Here is a 24,304-nt window from a genome sequence, read left to right on the forward strand (position 1 = left end):
GACAGCTCAGATTCTGGAGCCTGCTTGGGAATCTGTGTCTCCCTTTCTCTCTCTGCCCCACCCCTGCGCTCTCTCTCTCTCTCTCTCTCTCTCTCAAAAATAAGTTAGCATTAAAAATTAAAAAAAAATAAAGCCTGAGTTATCAGATCTGATGCTAGTTGTTTTACGTTATAAGACAGGTAAGGATGCCTATCTCTGGGTTTTCAAGGACCTCTAATATCCTATAACAATTGTCAATGAAAACCAAAACCCTCTTCTTTCATTTTAAAAGCTATCACTGAACAAGAATAAAGCTTTTGACTTTAGGACCTTAAGGTGTAATGCCAAAAGCCTACTATTTGTCTCTCGGAACATACAGGCGGGAAAATAGATACCCTTTTATTGAAAATGCTGTGTTTTTATCTGACGTAGGACTTCTGCAATGCCTATCATTTAATGCACTTTGGTTTGCACTAATTCAATATGATGAAACCCCTTTGAGACTGTGACTGTGTCTATAAGAGCGTGGAAAAATCAAATTAGACCATAAAATTTGGCCCATTCAATTTACATTAAAAGAGAAAAATGTGCTAAGCAAGATTTTCTGTTGCATGTTTATTGTGGTGAGGCTTTGAAATTTTTGGAGGAGGTTTAATTGGTGAAGCTCTCAAAGATAGCTCATTGAATATGATTTAAAAAATATGAAATATTCTCATTTTTAAATACATTCTGATAAAATACAACTAAAGTGAACAAAATAGAGGAAAAATAACAGATATTCTGGTCTTAGCCTATTCAGTGCTGCAGAAACCGATCGTCTTTCAGTTTATAAAGAGATAGTGTATGTGGCATTGATTGACCTTGAGGAATCATACCAACTTGTCTTCTGAGAAGTTGAAGATTATTTATGTTCACCACATGGCAGCATCAGTGTATTTTTTGATGTTTAATCATATGCTTCATAGCATGTTTTGCCTTTACCAAACATCTTTCCTTGAAAAACTTGAAATTCTGTCCATAGTTTCTGCCTAGTATATATATTAAGAAATTTGAGAAGCCAAGACGTAGTGAGGGAATTAATTTCCCTGTGGATGTCCAACAAGAGCCTAGTGAGGCTGCTATTCAGGATTCATTGCTAATGTTGGATCTTCCAATCAATAATGGAGTTGAGAGTAAGATATAGGTCTCCCAAAAGGAAGAGCTTAACTACTAAGCCAAAGAGTGTTCTTAAGTGCTCTGTGGTTAGTGATTATCCTCTACTTGCCAGGATTTTGAAATAATCATTCTTCAGGATGAATATTCGTGTAACAAGGGTGTATATGTGAGAAGCCATGGATGTGTGCTAAGTTACCCATTTTTTTGATTCCCAGCAAATTCTACATTTTTACTTATTATTTCAAAAGGGTGTGTAACTTCCTAGGAAGTCAATAAAAAGTCATGGTCTGGAAATAGAATATAAAATATATTTTTCACATACCAGATGAAATATTCCACCAATATTAACGTTGTAAGTTTGGCGAAGAGTCACAGTGAATGAAAGATGAATATTTTTCTATTCATTAGACCATTTTATCCAAAGTATTAGTTTAAGATAATATTTCCATGCCTTGTACTATATTAAGACAGACATTATGACCATCAAGGTCTCAGGTTCTAAAGGAAGAGAATTCTTACATGTTTTCATCGCTACTCTACTTGCAGACCTGTAAATTCTCACCCCTACTCCCACCACTGCCAAGGTATCATTTAGAAAATCTGGGTAGCTAATTGAGACAAAAGCCTTGATGTTTTAACATCTGGATGCTTACTTCACTTTTAATTCTCAGTTTTTCATCTAAGTTGTCAAAATATTCAGTTCTACACACTGTCTTTTTTTAGATTATATATTCAAATAATTTTGATGCAATTTATACAGAAACATACTTTACGGTATGACATAAAGAAGTAGGAAAAATGAAAATGAGAGTTAACTAAACCAGGATAAATTAGATGGATTTATGACACAACGTGTCATCCAGTTGCTAGAGATCAACATCATATTTAGTTCTCTGATCCCTGGCAGCCCAGGGAAGAAGAAAACCTGGATGGGCACAAGATTCAATGTCAGTGCAACAAAAATATACCAGTGGTTCGTTAAAGGTAAAACATTCTTTTGGCCCTGAGAATTAAAGGAATGAAACCTGGGACTTTCCACAATGATGATACTCATTAAGAGCCTCAAAAATGTACTCAGCAAAATCTCTATAAAGAAAGCCATACAACTATAGATATAAAGCATGTCACAATTTTCCAGATTCCATTGCCCTGGCAATGTAGACTAGACCCATGATAACCCAGTTAAACTGTAATGCTGCTTAATGTTTGCAAATATACTATTCACTAAGGATGTCATTTCAAATGTTATTTTGAAGAAAACAAATTACCTATCACGCATACATTTCCCCATCTCCCCCCCCACCCACACACATCTGTGTAAATTTCTCCTATTAAGACCAGAGTGCTTAAAATCAGAAGATAATTAACAAGGTGCTAATATGCATGACATAATTTTCTCCAAGGGTGTGAGGTAATTTAGGACAGAGATGTAGATCTCAGATATAGATATATACATATAGAATATAGAATTTTAATTAGATCTTAGAACTACACTAAAGCTTTCGCTAACATAAAATTTTTTACCTTGGTTGAAACGTTGCAAAAGTTGTCCTTAAAGTTTTGATTCCACCATACATATTTATTAAAATATAGAGTCATTAGTTATAGGTATGTAAGCATTACACCTTATTATTTTTAACTATTTTAAGAATACAGGTAATTTCCATTAATCATGTATACAATTTTACTTAAAGAAAACCAAATTTATATAAGTTGGAAATCCTTTGTAACTTGACAAAACTTAAATTACCTTTTATGTAATTTACATGTAATTACAGATATCCCAATGAGAGAAATGCATAAAATGTATGTTTCAGATAGAATAATGACCAGTCCTCCAAAAATGCCTGTGTCCCAATAGCTATAACCTGTGAATTTAGTAGATTACATGGAAAAAGGGAATTAAGGTGGCAAATGGAAGGAAGGTTATAAATCTGACTTTAAGTAGGGAGAATATCCTGGATTATCCAGGTTGGCCCCATGGTCATGACAGGGGTCTTTTAAAGTGGAAGTGGGTGGCAGAAGTGGTCAGAGTGATGCTTGATGAGAAAGAATCAAACTATCACTGTTGGTTTCAAAGATGGAGAAAGGGGGCCACGAGCCAGGGAATGTGGGCAGCTTCTATTGTATTAGAGGAGAAGGCAAAGAAACGTATTCTGATAAGCTTCCAGAAAAGAATAATTTTTTGTTTTTTTTAACCACAAAATTTATACTGATTTTGTATATCAGCATTAAAAAAACTTACAGTATGCTTCATAAAATATAGCCTGATGCCTCATGTCTATAATTTTTTTTTAATTTTTTTTTAATGTTTATTTATTTTTGAGACAGAGAGAGACAGAGCATGAGCGGGGGAGGGTCAGAGAGATGGAGACACAGAATCCGAAACGGGCTCCAGGCTCTGAGCTGTCAGCACAGAGCCCGACGCGGGGCTCAAACTCACGAACCGCGAGATCGTGACCTGAGCCGAAGTCGGACGCTTAGCCGACTGAGCCACCCAGGAGCCCCTATAATTTTTATATTTGTCTGTAGCAAGAAGATCTCCAAGGATGATAATACACATTTCCTGCATGGGTAGTATAGCATATAGATAAGCATATAGACAGTTTGCTTTCATGCCTGAATTAAGTTTTTATATCAACTTCCTCACTTTTGATGATGGAGAAACTAACTCTTTCATTGGATCTCCGAATATTCTACCATGAAAATTAAATAATAATGTTCACTCATCATTCTATCACCAGACTTAAATCATTCCATTTGAATCTTTGGATACTCAAAAACTAGGTTGTTTTTTTTTTTTTTTTTTCAGAAACACCTAAAGATCTTCTGTTAGTTTCAAGGGGCTACAATTTTAATATTGAAAATGTTTAAAAAGGAAATGTAGGTTTTAGGGTTGTTATTGAGTTAATGGTATTTGATATCTCAACAATCAAAGAGCATTTTTTCAGACATGAAAAAAAGAAATTGAATAATAATTCTGGGTCTTACGTCACTAGAGAAGTATATCTCATTGAAATATTGTGAATATTTTGGTCCTAACTTTACTGCTACCTGGCACTTGGGTATTAATGTTCGCCCCTAGTGATTTTTTTAAAACCCAAATGATAATTCAACTTCTTTCTGATGATTTCAATATGTATCTATAAAAGAACTGAGTGATTTGGTCTAAATGATGTGTCATTATGTGGTAAAACTACAGAAACTCTAAAGAGACTTTCTCTTATCTGCTTGTGCCGTTATTAATCTGGAAATTTGCATGATAAAGAAAATTATAATTAAGTGAAAAAATGTATCACCCTCTTGCATGAATGCTTGCAGTAAGAAAACGATCAAGGGGAAACAAATCAGACAAAAACAGAACATCAACAGTAAAGGAGACAAAAAGGGTGGGAGAGATAATTATTTATTCACAGATAGATAAATAAAATAAGGAAAGCAAAAGAGCAGATGGAAAAAAAAAAAAGGTCCAGCAAACAGGTTAACAATGCACTAGTCCCAGAGATGTTCTTTGCCTCCATTGAGACAAATTCTCCTAACTTTTCTCTCAGGTCTAAATGAAGGAATGATATTAGCTCTGAAGTTGTTTTTGTCTCAGATAACCTGAGGAAATACTTTCCCCTCCTTTTAAAATCCATCCTGTGGGGGCGCCTGGGTGGCGCAGTCGGTTAAGCGGCCGACTTCAGCCAGGTCACGATCTCGCGGTCCGTGAGTTCGAGCCCCGCGTCAGGCTCTGGGCTGATGGCTCGGAGCCTGGAGCCTGCTTCCGATTCTGTGTCTCCCTCTCTCTCTGTCCCTCCCCCGTTCATGCTCTGTCTCTCTCTGTCCTAAAAATAAATTAAAAAACGTTGAAAAAAAATTAAAAAAAAAAAATCCATCCTGTGGAACAAAAGGAGGTGCATTGCTTAGTACTTTTCACCATTAAACTTAGAAAAATCTACTCTTTACACAAATGGATATAGATACAATTTTAGCTTCAGTCTTTGGAGAAAGTAAAGTAAGACCAAGCTGTCATGTTTAAAGTTGATCAGAATTGATAAATCCAGTAATTCTAATCAAGTGCAAATAAATTTAAAATATACAAATTCCAAATGCCTTTGATGCTACTTTGTAAGTGATGCTACTTTGTAAGTAATAATTCATTTGTAGGACTAAGGATCCTACAAATGAATTATTCTGCTTCCTGGCAGGTAGCTTCACTTACATTCTGTGAAGGCGTAATCATGCCCCTTTACCCTGCACACAGTGATGGAAATAGCTATTTCTTAGCCAAGTGATCTCTTTCCCTGAAGATATGAGTTACCCGAAAGCAACTCTGCTTTTGTAATGGTCAAGTCACCCCCTCTTCCTCAACGTGGTCCCTGTCACTTCTTATTGTCAATTCTTCTTGCATGAAGTGTTCTAATATGTCCCCAAATGGCCTTTAGTCTCTATTTTACTCCCGTGCAATATGATTTCCACACTTCTTTCAGGATAATCTTTCGAAAGGACAAATCTGGATGTTTATTTTCCCTGCTTGAAGTTCAATTGCCTTCAGCTCCCATTGCCTTCAGCTTTTACTCCAAACATGGTGGCATAGCCATATAAAACCTGTATCACGTAACTCCTTCCTGTGATTCCCTTTACACAACAGCCTTCCTCTAGCCACACTGTATTTCTACAGGGCCATACTATTCAGTGCATTCATTCACTCAACACTTACTGAACATATTCTCTAATAACTTTTATGTCCTTGATATGCTCTACGTCCTGCAACACGTGGTTGTCCCTTTGTCTATTTGACAAGTTTGCTCTAATTCTTTAAACCTGAGCTGAAATGTCACCTGCCTAGTGATTAGTTCCTCATACTCATCTTGACCTCCAGGCAGAGGGTGTGTAATAATCTATGATGCACTTAGATTTCAAAGTAGAGTTCAAGGAGTAGCCTTCATTGCCAAGTTTCACAACTGGATGACTTTACACAACATACTACACATTTTGTGGGATTTACCCATCCTGCGACCTCTCACCTTTTCTCTCACACTGAGCCATTGTGGCAGGCAAGTGTGTAATATAGAGTCCTGCCCCAAACTCCCTCCAGCTAATTGGGCCAGGAGTAGACTCCCAATTCCCCATTCCCCAAATTGGAATTGTGACTTACTTATTGTAGCTTTAATTTCTTCACCTATAAAATGGAAACACTAGTAATGCTTTATTATATTTGTTGTGAGGATTAGGTAATGAATGGCAAATAACTAACCTAGAGTAAGTACTTAGTGAATGGTTCCTGACTTCCCATATTTATTTCATGTGTGGTTTCATGAGATGAGAAGACTATGTCCGAGGACTTTATAAATTTGTTAGTAGCTATTATTTCTGATGCAATCTATTATTTCTGATGTAATACCATACTTTCAAAACTGGTATATGTGAATTCCTGTCACTAAAATGTATAGTGTTGTGGAACACAGACCAAGGGGAGTCATCGACCTCTGCTGCACATTCTTGTGATGTAAATTGCAAAATTTGCAAAATTGAAAAATTTATACATACATAGATGTATGTATAAAGGTTTGATTGGGGGGGCAGATAACAAACAACTGGAATTTCCCCCCCATTCCCAAATGTCCTAGGGTATGAATTTATTCTCTCCTATTGTGAATAGAACCTTGGTGAAAAAAGTTTAAAATAATTATCTAAAATGTTACAAAATGCACAAGTAGTACTCTCGTTGAAAAGCTGCTTCAGTTCCACAGTTCTTTGATTCATGGATTAGAAATAAACAAAGGGAAGACTTCTGAAAGTCTACACCAGGAAAAGGAAAGTCAATTTCCTACACTACACTTATCTTGTTCACTTACTTGTAATTTATATTCCAAGAACCTGCGAGGATTTATTTTTTCTCATCCTCAAGGGCGTAGAGTTAGCAGTCTCCAAGATGCAGAAGTGGGTCAAACTAGGACAAAGAAAATAAATCACAGTTCAGGGTCTAGGAAAACCCTGGCTCCGTTTCTTCAAAAAAGGAGGAAGTTTCATAAAACATCAGGTTGAAAGGTATAGGTAAATATTAGGAATCTGTTATGAAATGTTGATGAAGCTTTAACAGTTGAATTATATATACAGTTTCTGAAGGCCTCAGTATGAAATGTGACATTTTTATTAGAGGGGTCTCCTGTTATGTAGGGTAATGCTATAAAATCCTGTGAGATTCACTGAGATATTTAGAAGAAAACAGAACAAGCAAGAGGCGGCAGCTGCATCAGAAGAAGACGGTGTTGGAGAAAAAGTATAACAATATCTTTCACTTTTACTTTAATTTTAATTATTTTTGAGTAAGCAGGACTGTCATGTTGTTCAAAATTTAGAAGATATTCAGGGAAATATCTCCCTGCCATATATGTGCCCGGCCACTCATGCCCTGTCTGCAGAAATAATCAATATTGCCAATTTCTTGTATGCTCTTCCAGAGATATTTTATGCTTATGTAATCAAACATGCTTCTATTATTTTTATCCCTCCTGTTTTACACAAATGGTATCATTTCTTAATGCTGTTGTGCTCCTTGTTGTTTTCACTTAGCAAGAATCATTCCATAACATTACCTGAACTGTTTCCTCCCTTTATTATCCATCTATCATCTATTTATTTATTATTTTATTTTATTTTTTTAGAAAGAGAGCAAGACAGCATGTGCATGCAAGCAGGGGACAGACAGAGAGAATCTTCAGCAGGCTCCCCACTTAGCGTGGAGCCTGACAGAGTGCTCGAGCTCTGAAACTGTGAGACCGTGACCTGAGCAGAAATCAAGACTCAGATACTTAGCCACCCGGGTGCCCTCCTCTCTTTTCAAAGGCTGAAGCATATTCCATTGCATGAATGTACAGTAATTTTATTTACTTAGGAAATTGAATACTTCTAGTTTTTATTTGTAACCATTCAAACCACATCTTCTTAAAACAGAAGGGATAATAATTTGTTGATTAGCCGATCAGCCCAAGAAGGCCAGTTCTATACCTAGCACACATTGCAACCATTTTTCTCTAAGGTCTATGTTTGGGGAGGAGAGACGATGTGCAGCTTCTTCCTCCTCTAGTTACGTCAGGAATACAAACTTGCTACAGATCCCCGTGTGCCTGTTCACAAAGTAAGCTCACCGAGGTGACGGGTTGAAGGTCCCCCAAACCCAAACGAAATCACCCATGAATTATTACATCTTTCTGCTTTCCACAGAGGAGATCATAAGGCAGTTTCAACAGGCTAGACTGTTTTTCTGAAAAAAATGAAGAATCGATTCCATTTTGAGACACAGAAAGTCGTTAAAACTTTTTCATGGTATTTATATTTTTACCCTTTATTGTATTATTTTTTTAAGTTTTTTTTTTTTAATATTGACACAGGGAATGACAGTGCAAGTTGGGGGGAGGGGTAGAGAGAGAGCGAGGGAGAGAATCCCAAGCAGGCTCTGTGCTGTCAGCGCTGAGCCCAAAATGGGACTCAGCTCCTAAACCATCAGATCATGACCTGAGCCGAAATCAAGAGTCGGATGCTTAACCAACTGAGCCACCCAGGCACCCCTATGTTTTAACACTTCGAATTACTCCAAATTAGATATCCCAGTTTTAATTTGGAAGGCAAACATCTATCTCTCTTACTTTCTGAATCAAGTTGTAGTTCACGTTTCAAAAAATCAACTATTTTATCAATTATCTGTGTAAAAAGAAACCTACAGAAAAACTCTCAGAGACCATTTCTCCTCGGTTATTTATAAGTCTCCTTAAACAAATGTTCCAGTTATTGGTAGATTCCAACTTGATAAGGGAAATAAAAACTGCATCTAAATTATGAATGCACAACTTCAGTAATAATCATAGCTAACAGTTGAGTGTTTGCTGTCTCGACACTCTGCATTATTTTTTTAACATTCGGAAAAGTGCCAAGAAGTACTGTTATTATTTCCATTTCACAGATAAATTTTCTCAGGATCACACTATTAGTAAATATCAATAACAGAGTCCAGATGTGGAGAAGGAATTGCCAGTTGTAAGCTCTGTGCTTTTAACTATCATTTTCTCTAATTTTTATAAATGTTTCCCTTACTCATATTCTAGTTTGGTTGGTCAAAATTATTCTTTGTAGAAGGCACAACGAATTATTATTACCTTTATGTTTCCTTGAACACTGGTATTTCCTTTTATATGGTATAGGAATTAAGTTAAGCAAATCTTTGCAGAGTATAAGGCAATTTGTTGGATATTCAGGAGGGGATGAGAAGATCGTTGTCATCTGATAACTTTAAGAGCTCATTATTGACCTGTCAGGTTGGCTTTCCAAATGCGCACTCCAATCATCAATCAATTCAGTGCATCGTGTATTGCTTACACCCTCTTGAATTGTGAGATTTGGGGGATTTCTTGTGTGTGTGTGTGTGTGTGTGTGTGTGTGTGTGTGTGTATGGAACAAACTTCATAAAATTACAGAGTAGTATCTCACTGGGAGTGGTTTTAAAAAACATGTCATATTAGGAAGAAAGATGCACTCGGAAGCATAGAGCCCTGAAAAAGCATCCGCTTGGGAAATAATATACCTGGATTCAGGCTCATTGCTAGCCTACACGGTGCTGTCAGTGGATTATAAACAATCACTGGCATTTTCCTCGCCACCTGCTGCTATCCCTGGCCCTTGTGGGGGAAGGGGCAGAGAGAGAGGGAGAGAGAGAGAATCAGTAAGGGGATGGTGCTTTTCTGCCTCTCTCTCTCCAGATGGTGCAGGACTGAGCCTTAGCACACAGCCTGGTAAATATACGGGCTCCTATATACTGCACAGTCTATGCAACTGAACATGCTGGCCTTAGGTGAATCGAGTTCTAACTCTGCTACTTACAAACTGGATGATCTAGGGTAAGGTGCTTGCCTGTGAAATCAGTAGTTGGATTCTTTGATTCCCAAGACTCCTTCTAGCTTTAACTTGTGTGAATCACAGAGCATCTCGAAGCACTTAGATGGGTGTTGACAATGGGTCTGCAAATAGCCTGAACACTGCCTGTCAAGGAGCATGAGAGAAAAAGGATCACATGTGTGTTGGGAGGATATAAGCTAAATGTAAATAGTGATTTTCCTTGTGTGGTGAACTTACAGGAGAATTCAGATTTTGTGGGCATCTACAGATTTTGTGCATAATAAAATTATATATATATATATATATATATATATATGATTTTCTTAATACTCTGAATTGAAAATTTATTACATTTAGGAATCAGAAATGGAACAATAAATGTAATGAAAGAACTAAGAAAACATTGGAAAGGAAGTAGGCACCACGGGTAATACTGAATTTGATTTTTTTATTTTGTCATGTTTATTTGGGGGGGGGGGGCGGGTAGGGAGGATCTCCAGCAGGCTCCACACTGTCAGCACAGAGCCCAACACGGGGCTTGATCTCACAAACCACGAGATCATGACCTGGGCCAAAATCAAGAGTTAGGTGCTTAACCCACTGAGCCACCCAGGTGCCCCTTTAAGGGAAAAAGAAAATGGATTTGCTGGTAAAGAAATAAAGAAAAGAGCCTTTTAGGGACTAGAAATCTGGGCCAAAATAAGACATGAAATGGGTGGTAGTTAAGACAAATGAAGAAGTTTAGTGGACAAAACATGGTAGAGTAAGAGATGTCTAGTATGGGAAAGTACCAACACTATGACTTGATAAGGACCTTGGAACGTGTCTTGGAAAAGCAGTCACAGTAGGGATGCGGAGAGTGTGATAGGGGGTTTTCCAAGATTTTTCTCAGTTCCTGGATTATGTGGCTCCTCCTCCTTGCTCACGCTCCCCTCCTCATGTGTTAGTTTTTTGTCTCCAGGAACAGTGAGGCAGTAAGGAGAATGGAGAATAAAAATCAAGCACTTCCTTAACCCCATGCACCCTGAGTGTGAGTGACTTTGGCATCTTTTCTGAGGAACCTGAGATGAAGCAACCAAGGGATGTTTGCCCATGTTGTGGCATTTCAGCCTCCATTCGGTGGTTATGGTTAAGACCACTAATATATTTAAGAGAATGATCTTTGATAGCACCTCCAATCACACCATCTAGTAGATCACCTGCTCTGTCCACACCGAAAACTGACTCAATAATCTTTTCTTTTTAAACATGAAATTTATTGTCAAATTGGTTTCCATACAACACCCGGTGCTCATCCCAACAGGTGCCCTCCTCAATGCCCATCACCCACTTTCCCCTCCCTCCCACCCCCCATCAACCCTCAGTTTGTTCTCAGTTTTTAAGAGTCTCTTACGGTTTGGCTGCCCCCCCTAACTTTTTTTTCCCTTCCCCCCCCCCATGGTCTTCTGTTAAGTTTCTCAGGATCCACATAAGAGTGAAAACATATGGTATCTGTCTTTCTCTGTAGGACTTATTTCACTGAGCATCACACTCTCCAGTTCCATTCACATTGCTACAAAAGGCCATATTTCATTCTTTCTCATTGCCACGTAGTATTCCGTGACTCAGTGATCTTAGGTACCATTGGCAAATGATTTATATATCTGAAAAGGGAACACTTATGAATTTAAACTTATTAATTGGTGTACATTGTATGTTAGACACCCAGTGATGATATTGTCATTTTAATGTTTAATCTCACTGTAGGAATTCTGGGCAGCTGTCAACAGGGAGTATCCCCTGGCTTTAGGAGACACTAAGCCCTGTCATTTCTGTTTTGAAAACTTTCACGTTCATTGGGGTGGCCTCATGGTCTCCAATAATTTAAATCCTGCACATTCCATTTATGTGACAAACCCCTACTGTTTTAGAAGAATCTCAGGCACAGTTGTGACAGGTGGCCGTGTAATTCAGACAAGCTGTGGTGGTTTTTAGGTCAAACTATGCAGACTTAACTTTCTTAGAGTTTCCTTTGACACAGATGTTGCTTTATTCTTTTATTGCCTAAACTATACCTGTGGAAGCTATTTTTGTTGATTTTCTACAAGTGTTCCTTGAGGCAATAGCAACAGGGAGGGTTAAATCTTTACTTTCCACTGTCAAAACTGATAGCCTATAAAATATCCAGGCTTTTTTTTTTTTTTCTCTTGAAATTATATTTACACAACTCTGTATCTCTACCCGGGAGTTAGGAACTTGTTAGAGCAGGCAGAGATGACCAATGCTTTTTCAGTCAACCTGGATTCTGAAATATGGGTCTTCATTGGCATGGCATGTGGAGCACAGCTAGAATATAAACCAGTGTTAATTAGAATGTCCTTTATGTGCTTCGCAAGAATTTTATTTGTAAAAAATTTTTTGAGTACATGTGAATTTCAAAAGACAAACAGGGTTTCACCATATTTGTTAACTAACACAGTTGGTAGAAGGGAATTATTTTTTAATGTGTATTTTTGAGAGAGAGAGAGAGCAGGGGGAGGAGCAGAGAGAGAGGGAGACACAGAATCTGAAGCAGGCTCCAGGTTCTGAGCTGCCATTGCAGAGCCCAATGCGGGGCTTGAACTCGTGAGTGATGAGATCATGACCTGAGCTCAAGTCAGACATTTAACCGACTGAGCCACCCAGGTACCCCGGTAGCAGAGGATATTTTATTCCATTCTGGGAAGCGTATTTGCTAAAGGACAAATGACAATTTTTCCTATAAGTAGAGTTTAAATAGTAGGAGGTAGACTTAATTTGGAGAAGACTTAAGAATTAGAGTAACTTGGGGCGCCTGGGTGGCTCAGTCGGTTGAGCGTCCGAGTTCAGCTCAGGTCATGATCTCACAGTTCGTGGGTTTGAGCCCCACATCGGGCTCTGTGCTGACCGCTTGCTCAGAGCCTGGAGCCTGCTTCAGATTCTGTGTCTCCTCTCTCTGCCCCTCCCCCACTCACGCTTTGTCTCACTCTGTTTCTTAAAAAATAAATAAATTAATTAATTAAAAAACAACAGAATCAGAGTAACTATGTGATGTGATGAATATTACCTGGAGTAATTACTTTGATTATGGAAATCTTTTCATAACATACATGCATATCAAAACATTGTACACCTTGAATATACACAAATGTTGTCAATCATACCTCTGTAAACCTGGAAAAGAATAAAATAACAAAATAAAATAAAATACTCAGGGTAACCAGCTCATTTGGTCTGCCCGGGACTTTCCTCCTTTTAGCACTGACAGTCCCACATCCGGGAACCCCTGAGTCGTGGGCCAACTAGGAAGGTTCTACTCCTCTTGGCCTTTCTCTACCTTGCTTTTACCTCTTTTTATACAATTCTTAACACCCTAACCAGACTCCATTTGAGTCAATCACTAAGTAAAGTATGTGATAGAACCTGGATATTTTTGAGAGTACAATTGTGATATCATTTGCCAAGACCCTCTCAAGGACCAGTTCCAGGAGATGGTGGCCTTTCTGAGGCGTAACGTGGCAGGTATTTTCCACACTGAGAAACTCCAGCTTAAAACTGCAAATGAGCAATGGAGAGCATAAGCTAATGAGTCTGTGACAAGATCACTGCCAAATTGCTCGGCGGCGTGCTGTAAGGCTACTTAACAAGCAACTCCTGTGAGTCCTTGCTGAGCCACCTTATCAGGACTTTTTAAAATGAAAGTGCCTAAAGACAACCTTTCCGAACCTGTTACAGCAAAGCCTTATTACCGGAATATGTGTGTGCTATTTTTTTTTTTTTTTTTTTTTAACGCTGGGCTTGAGGAAGGGTGCTCTGAAGCCAGTGAGGAAATCACTCTCCCTCAGTAGACCAGGGCATGCGGCCTTCCTAAATCCTACGTGCAGGTTGAAGTTGACAGGAAAATCTGTGGAATAGTTCCCATTTTATCTGGGGAACTGCAGCAATTCGGGAGAATATAATAGTTTTCACTATGAATTTACAGCACAGCCGCCATCAGAGAAAGATAACTTGGTAGGGGTCCAGTAAGTTCAGTTATTCTGAATATCTAGGGTGCTAGAAAACTATAAGCAAGACGAGCCCAGATGTTGTTCCTTGGGTGACTTATGCTGACAGAATTCTCTTTTTTTATTCCCAGTGTCGAATCAGGAAAAGGGCATTTATGGCAGCATGGAAAAAGAAAAACAAAATCAAAACAGCTCTGGAGTCAACAAACTTGAAAGCTTTCTTTTTAGACTTGGCTGTTGCAGTGCATAAAAAAGCGTAGTCTCTTTGAAGATTCATAAGCCCTATTAATGCTATAGGGAGATGCTTTTGCATATGTAAAGCGGATGTTCTTAGGAAAAATCTAGGGGACTAAAGTAAACTTCAATATTGTTTCAAGGAAAAGCAAAATCAACGAAAACAAATGGTGCATTTATTTAGGGCTGCTTTTCTTTGCTTTTGATTCAAACTGTTGGGCTTTAAAATGAGCAAACTACTTTTCGATAGATAATTGTCAAGACTATGAGTAACACGCCCCCTCCCTGCAAAGAAAGTGGATTACGTGTAGTGATTTCAACTATGCAAAAAGGTGAAACACAGACCCCGGTTTTGCTTACTTACACTCTTACCTCCTTGCCCTTTTAAAAAAGTTTCTGCAAAATCATCTCTCCAAACTGGTCTGACAGTTCCAGGGATGGAATTGCATCAGTGGTCTTGAGCAAGGTAACTTAGATTTCATTTGTAGAAAATGCTTAGGATGAGTCTATATTTACTCTGGAATATGCTCCAGGGGGTGTTGTGGTTTTTTTTCCTCCTGGTTAATCCTCAATTTCAGTTTGTTTTCTGCAAATATGGTACTGAGTCTTAGAAGCAGATTGCCAAAAAATTAATGTTAATTAAATGTCTCATACTAGTTAATCAATGTTTCACTGGGCGGGGGGGAACCTCTAAAGGGATTGACAAGGTTGTGATTTTTTATTGTTATTAGAATTGCTTGCAGAAAACAGAAAAGGGGGAAAAGTAGTATGATTCTCATTAGGTAAATTTTTGTCCTTGTGATTATGGCACTGGTATTTCTCATATTTCTAATAGACATTAATGTAAATTTAAAAAAATATTTATCTCCTATAGTTTGAAATTGTGAGGGTACCAAGGCTTGACTCAAAAGTCCCCTGCATTCCATTACCTTAGCAGTGGTTAAAGATGTAGAAAAGTTATAAGGGCAAGATTAATGATTTATAACCCTAAGCATGGAAAATATCATGAAGAACACAAAGATTTCACATTTGAGAAGAAAATAAAAGGCACTCAGGTGACTTTAAACAAACATACGTTAAGAATGCTGTGGCCACTCTGTGCTCTCATCTTGAATAGTCTCACGGTCACTTTCTTTTAAAGTACGTGACCAAGGCATTGGCTATTCATTAGCCAGGAATATTGTGGAGCCCAGAACAAAGGCCTAGGTCACTTAGGGTTTAAAATACCCTATGACATGGGGCACCTGGGTGGCTGAGTCAGTTGAGTGTCTGACTTCAGCTCAGGTCATGATCTCACAGTTCGTGGGTTCGAACCCCACATCAGGCTCTGTGCTGACCGCTTGCTCAGAGCCTGGAGCCTGCTTCAGATTTTGTCTCCTACTCTCTCTGCCCCTCCCCCATTCATGCTTTGTCTCACTCTGTTTCTCAAAAATAAATAAATGTAAAAAAAAATTAAAAAAAATAAATAAAATACCCTATGACAACAAATTGAGGTGACACAGTAAAAATGATCCTATTGACAACAAAATGGTAGCATGTGAATTGAGGATATATAGATACTGAAAATCAGAGACTGTGGCATATACGAAATAAGTAAGCCCTCTATTTTCCCTAGAAATGTCAGTATGCTTGCATAATTGTTAAACATTATACATATATAAATATATAAAGTTAAATAATTTTCTACAGTTTTTGGCCATTCCTAGAAGTTTTTTTTTTTTTTTTTAATTTTTTTTTTCAACGTTTTTTTATTTATTTTTGGGACAGAGAGAGACAGAGCATGAACGGGGGAGGGGCAGAGAGAGAGAGGGAGACACAGAATCGGAAACAGGCTCCAGGCTCCGAGCCATCAGCCCAGAGCCTGATGCGGGGCTCGAACTCACAGACCGCGAGATCGTGACCTGGCTGAAGTCGGACGCTTAACCGACTGCGCCACCCAGGCGCCCCCATTCCTAGAAGTTTTAATATGTAATTTTCTTTATGATTTATCATTTCTCTTCGTTTTTTTCTCTTCTAAAAGGAATTTAAAAATTGACCATAGTTTCCCATTTTAAAAAATTTTTATGGAAAATTTTCAAAGAAAGAGGGCTTTTTGAGAAAAAGCCTCAAGAAGATAGAAGAAACCTAAAGTAACCTCTATATCTAAAGAATTGTACTTGGTGCAGAAAATTCCATATATATGTTCTTTCATACCTTCCAGAATCTGACATTTTTTTTTATTGGTCTTTCAGAATATTTTGGCACTTAAAAGATTGCCTTTGCCAAATTGCCCTAATTTTGGGCAAAACAAACTTACTTAGATATAAGGAGTTTCTAGGGACAAATATGACATGAATGAAGATGCAAAAATTCAAAGCAAAATACTAGTCAATCAAATCTAAGCTTATACGAAAATCCTCAGTGAAACATGGGAAAGGGAGTTGATATTTCGATGTGATTATCATCCATAGCCCCTCTTCACAAGGTTCTCTCTGTAATATGGGGAAGGAATAATGACTATGTAATATTTTATCTGTAGCTGAAGCCTTGGTTCCAAACCCCAAGTCAGGCCATGGGTCATGAAAACTCTCTGAAATCCATATTTTCCTAAGTTCATTTAGTTTACTTATCTTCCAAACAAATTTGCTGGAAGATCTGCTCTATTTTCTAGGCCATCTACTATCCCCATCATCACAGAAATGCTCGTACCTGAGACACAATATCAGCATCACAATCAAAAGAAGGCACCAACAGTGCACAAGGTTCTAATTTCTTCACATCCTTCACATTCCACACTTTGTATTTTCTGTTTTCTTTTTCCCTTTTTAATAGCCATCCTAAGAAGTGTGAGGTGGTATCTCCTGTGGTTTTGATTTACATTTCTCTGATGATTGACATTTTTTCTATGTCTGTTATTCATTTTTCTGTCTTCTTTGGAGAAGTATCTATTCAAGTCTTTTGTCCATTTTTAAATTGCGTTGGTTTTCTGCTATTGAATTATCGGACTTCCTTATGTATTTTGGAAATCAGCCTCTTACCAGGTATATGATTGTTTTTCTCCCCTTCTGCCGGCTGCCTTTCTACTCTGTTGATGGTTTCCTTAGCTGCACAGAAGCTTTTTAGTTTGGTGTCCCACTTGTCTAAATTTACTTTGTTGCCTTTGCTTTTGGTGTCATATTAAAAAAAAAAAAATTATTGCCAAGATCAATGTTATAAAGCTTTCCCCTTATGTGTTCGTATTAGTTCTCCAGAGAAGTAGAACCAATAAGGTGGGTAGTTAAATAAGTCGAAGTGGAGATTCATGGTAGAAATTGGCCAACAGGGAAATGGAGGCCAGAGGGTCCCGAGATCCGCCATCTGCAAGCCGCTGAGCCAGGAAAGCCCGCCTGAGTTCAAAGACCTAAGGATCAGGGGCCAATAATGTAAATTCCAGTTTGAGTCTGAAAACTTGAGAACCAGAAACGTCAATGTCTGGGGGTAGGAGAAGATGGATGTCTGAGCTTGATGAAATAGAAGGGACAAATCCCCCCTTCCTCCATCTTTTTGTTCTGATCAGGCCCTCAGTGCTTGCATGATGCCTTCCTGGATTGGTGAGTACAGTCTTTTTTCGACTGATCACATTTTTCGGCCAATCAGTCTACTGATTCAAATGCTGATCTCTTTGAGAGACAGTGTCAGACATACACCCGGAAATGTTTTACCAACTATTTGATATCTCTTGACCCAACCAAGCTATAAATCAACTACCACACTTTTCTTTTAGGGGTTTTATAGTTTTAGCCCTTAATTCTTTAGTCCATTTTGAGTTAATTTTTGTGTATGGTATAGTGTAAAGATCCAATTTCATTATTTGGCACGTGAATATCCAGTTTTCCCAGCACTATTTCTTAGAGACTCTTCTCCCAATTTTTAGTTACGGCATTCTTGTCAGAGGTCACTTGACCATATAGGCATGGGTTTAATTCTGTGTTCTCTATTTTCTTATATTTTATGCTATATATTTTATTTTAGTGCCATATTATTTTGATTACTATAGATGTGTAATTAGTTTCATTTTATTTTTTAAATTTTTTCAGCTTTTATTTTAATTCCAGTTAGTTAACATACAGTGTTATAATATTTTCAGGTGTACAGTATAGTGATTGAACAATTTCATACATCACCCAGTACTCATCATGAGAAGTGCACTCCTTGATCCCCATCACCTATTTCATTGATACCCTCTCCCCCGACCTCCCTTCTGGTAACCATCAGTTTGTTCTCCATAATTAAGAGTCTTGATTTGTCTCTCTCTCTTCTTTTTCTCCTTTGCTCATTTGTTTTGCTTCTCAAATTCCACATACCAATGAAATCATATGGTGTTTCTTTCCCTTACTTATTTTGCTTAGCATTATACTCTCTTCCTCCATCTATGTCTTTGCAAATGTCAAGATTTCATTCTTTTTTATGGCTGAATAATACACACACACACACACACACACACACACACGTATATGTACATACACACCACCTTTTCTTTATCCATTCTTCTGTTGATGCACACTTGGTCTGCTTTCATAATTTGGCTATTGCAAATAATGCTACAATAAACATAGGATGCATGTATCCCTTTAAATTAGTGTTCTAGTATTATTTGGGTAAATACCCAGTAGTGTGATTGCTGGATCATAGGGTTGTTTTATTTTTAACTTTTGGAGGAAGCTCCTTACTGTTTTCCACAATGGATGCATCAGTTTGTATTCTCATCAAGTACAGAAGTGTTCTGTTTCCTTGTCAACCCTGTTGTTTCTCATGTTGTTGTTTTTAGCCATTTTGACAGGTGTGAGGTGATAGGTTATTGTAATTTTGCTTTGTATTTCCTTGATGGTAAGTGATGATTAACATCTCTACATGTGTATGTTGGCCATCTATGTGTCGTCTTTGGAGAAATGTTTATATCTTCTGCCAGTTTTTAATTGGATTATTTGTTTTTTGTGTGTTGGGTTTTATAAGTTCTTTATGTACATTGAATACTAACCCTTTATCAGATATGTCATTTGTAAATACCTTATCCCATTCATTTGGTTGTTTTTTAGTTTTGTTCGTCGTTTCCCTGGCTTTACAGAACCTTTTAATTTTGATGTAGTCCCAATAGTTTATTTTTGCTTCTGTTTCCCTTGCCTCAGTAGACATATCTAGAAAGTTACGCCTGTGTTCTCTTCTAGGATTTTTAAAATTTCAGGTCTCACCTTTAGGTCTTCAATCTACTTTGAATTTATATTTGTGTATGGTGTAAGGAAGTGGCCCAGTTTCTTTCTTTTGTCTGGTGCTGTCGAGTTTTCTCAGTAGCATTTGTTGAAGAGACTGTCTTTTTTTCCATTGGATATTCCCTCCTGCTTGTCAAAGATGAATTGACCATATAGATGTGGATTAATTTCTGGGTTTTCTATTCTGTTCTGTTGATCTATGTGCCTGTATTTTTGGTAGTATCATAAGGTTTTGATCACTACAGGTTTGTAATATAACTTGAAGTCCAGATGTCTCCAGCTTTGCTTTTTTATTTTTCAAGATTATTTTGGCTCTTCAGGGTATTTTCTGGTGCCAGGCAAATTTTAGGATTGTTTGTTTTAATTTAATTTAAAATGCTTTTGGTATTGTGATAAGGATCACATTAAGCGTGTAGATTGCTTTGGGTAATACAGACATGTTAACAATATTTGTTCTTCCAATCCATGAGGCTGAAATGTCTTTCCATTCATCTGTGTCATCTTCAGTTTCTTTCATCAGTGTTGTGTACTTTTCAGAGTATAGGTCTTTTAGCTCTTTGGTTAGGTTTATTCCTAGGTATCCTATTCTTTTGGTGCAATTGTAAGTGGGATTGTTTTCTGAATTTTTCTTTCAGCTGCTTTATTATGGGTGTTTAGAAATGCAACAGATTTCTGTACATTGATTTTGTATCCTGTGACTTCATTAAATTTGGGTATCAGTTCTAGCAGTTTTTTTGCATGGAGTCTTTTGGGTTTTCTATATATAGGATCATGCCATTTGCAAATAGTGAAAGTTTTACTTCTAACTTACTGATTTTGATGACTTCTATTTCTTTTTCTTTTCTTATTGCTATGGCTAGGACTTCTAGTACTATATTCAATAAAAGTGGTGAGTGGACCTCCTTGTCTTGTTCTTGACCTTATGGGAAAAGCTCTCAGTTTTCCCCCACTAAGGATGATGTTAGCTGTGGGTTTTTTATATATGTCCTTTATTATATTGAAATAGGTTACCTCTTAACCTATTTTACAGAGGGTTTTGATCATGAATGGATGTTGTACTTTTTAAAATGTTTTTTTATGCATCTACTGAAGTGATCATAGTATTCTTATCCTTTCTCTTACTGATGTGATGTATCACATTAATTGATCTGTGAATATTGAGCTACCCTTGCAACCCAGGAATAAATCCACTTGATCATTGTGAATGATTTTTTAAATGTATTATTGGATTCAGTTTGCTAGTGTTTTGTTGAGGGTTTTTGCATCTCTTTTCATCAGGGATATTGGCCTACAGTTCTCTTTTTGAGTGGTTTCTGTATCTGGTTTTGATATCACGATAATGCTGGTCTCATAGAATGGATTTGGATCTTTTCCTTTTCTATTATTTGGAGTAGCTTGAGAAGAATAGCTATTAACGGTCTCTCTCTCCTTCTCTGTCTCTCTCTTTTTTGGTGTTAACTCTTCTTTAATGTTTGGTACATTTCACCTGTGAAGCCCTCTGGCCCCGGGCTTTTGTTTGTTGAGCGTTTTTTGGATTACTGATTCAAGTTCTTTGCTTGTTATCAGTCTGTTCAAATTTTTATTTCTTCCTCTTTCAGTTTTAGTAGTTTATGTTTCTAGCAATTTATTCACTTCTTCTACGTTGTCTAATTTGTTGGCGTATAGTTTTTCATAATATTCTCTTATAAATGTATTTCTGTGATGTTAGTTGTCTAAACGTATTTCTGTGATGTTATTTCTCGTCTCTCATTTGTGATTTTATTTGAGTTCCTTCTTTTTTTCTTCATAAGTCTGGGTAGAGGTTGATCAATTTTACTTACTTTTCAAAGAACCAGCTTCCAGTTTCATTGATCTGTTTGTTTATTTGTTTCTGTATCATTTATTTCTGCTCTAATCTTTTTATTGCCTTCTTTCTACTGGTTTAGGTTTTTTTGTTCTTCTCTTTCTAGTTCTTTTAAGTGTAAAGTTACGTTATTTATTTGAGATTTTTCTTGCTTCTTGAGGTATGCCTATATTGCTATAAACTTCCCTCTTAAAACCTCTTTTGCTGCATCCCAAAGGTTTTGCACTGTTGTGTTTTCATTTTTATTTGTTTCCACGTACTTTTTTATTTCTCCTTTTATTTTTTGGCTGACCCAAAAAAATGTTTAGTAGCATGTTATTTAACCTCCATGTATTTTATTTCGTAGTTGACTTCTAGTTTCATGGTCCTCTGGTCAGACAAGATGCATGATATGTCTTCGATCTTCCTGAATTTGTTGAGGCTTGTTTTGTGGGCTACTTTGTGATCTATGCTGGAAAATGTTCCATGTGTACTTGAAAAGAATATGTGTTCTGTTTAGGATGAAATGTTCTGAATATATCCGTTAAATCCATCTGTTCCAATGTGTCATACAAAGTCGTTTCCTGGTAGATTTTCTCCTTAGGTGATTTATCTATTGATGTATGTGGGGTGTTAAAGTTCTTTACTATTATTGTATTATTTATTAGTTCCTTTATGTTTGTTATTAACTGTTTTATGTATTTGGGTGCTCCCATGTTGGTTGAATAAATATTTGCATTGGCTTTTTTTCTTGGATTGTCCCCTTTACTGTTAGTGTCCTTCTTTGTCTCTAGGCACAGTCTTTGTTATAAAGTCTATTTTTTTTTTCATATAAATATTGCTACTCTGGCTTTCTTTTAACATCAGTTTTCATGACAGATAGATCTCCTTCCTCTCACTTTCTTTTTTTTAATTTTTCAAAATTTATTTTCATTTATTCAAGTATAATTATCATACAATTTTATATTTGTTTCAGGTTACAACATATTGATTCAACAATTTTGTATGTTAGTCCATACTCACTACAATAAATGTAATCACTGTCTGCCACCATGCAAGTTACTGCAATATTATTGACTATATTCCTTTTTTTAAAAAAATATATAATTTATTGTCAAGTTAACTAACATCCTCTCACTTTCAATCTGCAGGTGAATTTGGGTCTAAAATTAGTCTCTTATAGGTAGTATAGAGAAAGATCTTATCTTATAACCCATTATAAGATGGGCTTTGGCTTTGGCTTTCACTGGAGCATTTAGTCCATTTATATTCAATGTAATTACTTATAGATATGTATTTACTGTCATTTTATTATTTGTTTTGTGATTATTTCTGAAGATTTTCTTTGATACTTTTTTGTCTTTCATGATTTGCTTATTTTCTTTAGTGATACATTTAGTTTTTTTTTCTCTTTATATTCTGCATATTTGTTAGTGGTTTTGGATATATGGTTACAATTGTGTTTGTATACAGCCACTTCTGCATATAGCGGTATATTGTGTTGATTGTTGTTTAAGTTTTAACTCACTCTTTGTTGATTTTGTTGGGTTCACTTTTGCCTCCTGGATCTGGATATCTGTTTCCTCAGGTTAGGGAAGTTTTCAACTATTATTTCTTCAAATAAATGTTTTGCCCCCTTTTTTCTCTTTTTTTTTAATGTTTATTTTTGAAAGAGAACAAGTGGGGGTGGGGGGCAGAGAGAGAGAGAGAGATTGAGGGTCTGAAGCAGTCTCTGTGCTGACAGCAGTGAGGCAGTGAGCCTGGTGTGGAACTTGAATTCATGAACCATGAGACCGTGACCAAAGTGATGATCTCATGACCAGTCATGCGCTGAAGTTGGATGCTCAACCAACTGAGCCACCCAGGTGCCCCTCTCTCTTTCTTTTCTTCTGGGAATCTTGTAATACAAATGTTGTTATGTTTGATGGAATCACTGAGTTCCCTAAGTCTATTCTCATTTTGCATAATTCTTTTTTCTCTCTTGTTCATCTTGATTACTTTCCATCACTCTTCTTCTGGGTCACTAATTTGTTCTTCTGTTTCTTCCATCCTGTTGTTCATTCCATCAAGCATGTTTCTCATTTCTTTTATTGTATCCCTTATCTCTGCTCTGATCTTTTACCTCTGTGTTAAGGGTCACATACATGTGTTCCACACTTTTCTCAAGTCCATTGAGCATCATTATGATCATTACTTTAAATAATCAGTTCATGTTAGTTATATCTGTTTTGCTTAGTTCTCTGGCTGTGACCTTGTCCTGTTCTTTCATTTGGGATAAATTTCTTTGTCAGGAACACAGAATGGAGGTTACTCAAACAAATTAAAAATAGAAATTCCACGTGATCCAGCAATTCTGATTCTGGGTATTTTTCCAAAATAATTAAAAACAGAATCTTGAGGACTTACTTGCACATCCCTGTCCATTGTGGCACTATTCACGATAACCAAGATAGAAATGCAGTATATATATAATGAATTATATTCAGCCTTAAAAGAGAAGGAAAGCCTGTCATATGCAACAACATGGGTGAAACTTAAAGACATTATGCTGAGTGAAATAAGTCACACAGGACAAATACTGCATAATTCCACTTCTATGAGGTTCCTGAAGTAGTTAAACTTATAGAAGCAGAGAGTAGAGTGATGGTTACCAGGGGCTGGAGGGAGGGGGAGATCTGGATGTGCTGTTGAATGGATATAGAGTTTTAGTTATGCAAGGTGAAAAAGTCTAGAGATCTGTACAACAATGTGTACGTAATTAATGATACCGTGGTGTATATTTAAAAATACAGTAAGAAGTTAAAAATATAGATGTGTGTATAATATTGTGTTTTTTACCATTAGAAAAGAAAAAGGCTTAACAGATACAATCCATATGTTTTCAATAACAATGTCATCCAGAGAGCAAGAGTACATAGTATCTCATCATGCTGGTAAAAACAAAAAGAAACAATTGATCATTTGAGGTTGAACAATAGAGTTGATTGACTAAATACCAGTAGATAAAAATCTTT

The sequence above is a fragment of the Panthera uncia genome, assembly GCF_023721935.1.
Source record: "Panthera uncia isolate 11264 chromosome A1 unlocalized genomic scaffold, Puncia_PCG_1.0 HiC_scaffold_16, whole genome shotgun sequence".
Lineage (NCBI taxonomy): Eukaryota > Metazoa > Chordata > Mammalia > Carnivora > Felidae > Panthera > Panthera uncia.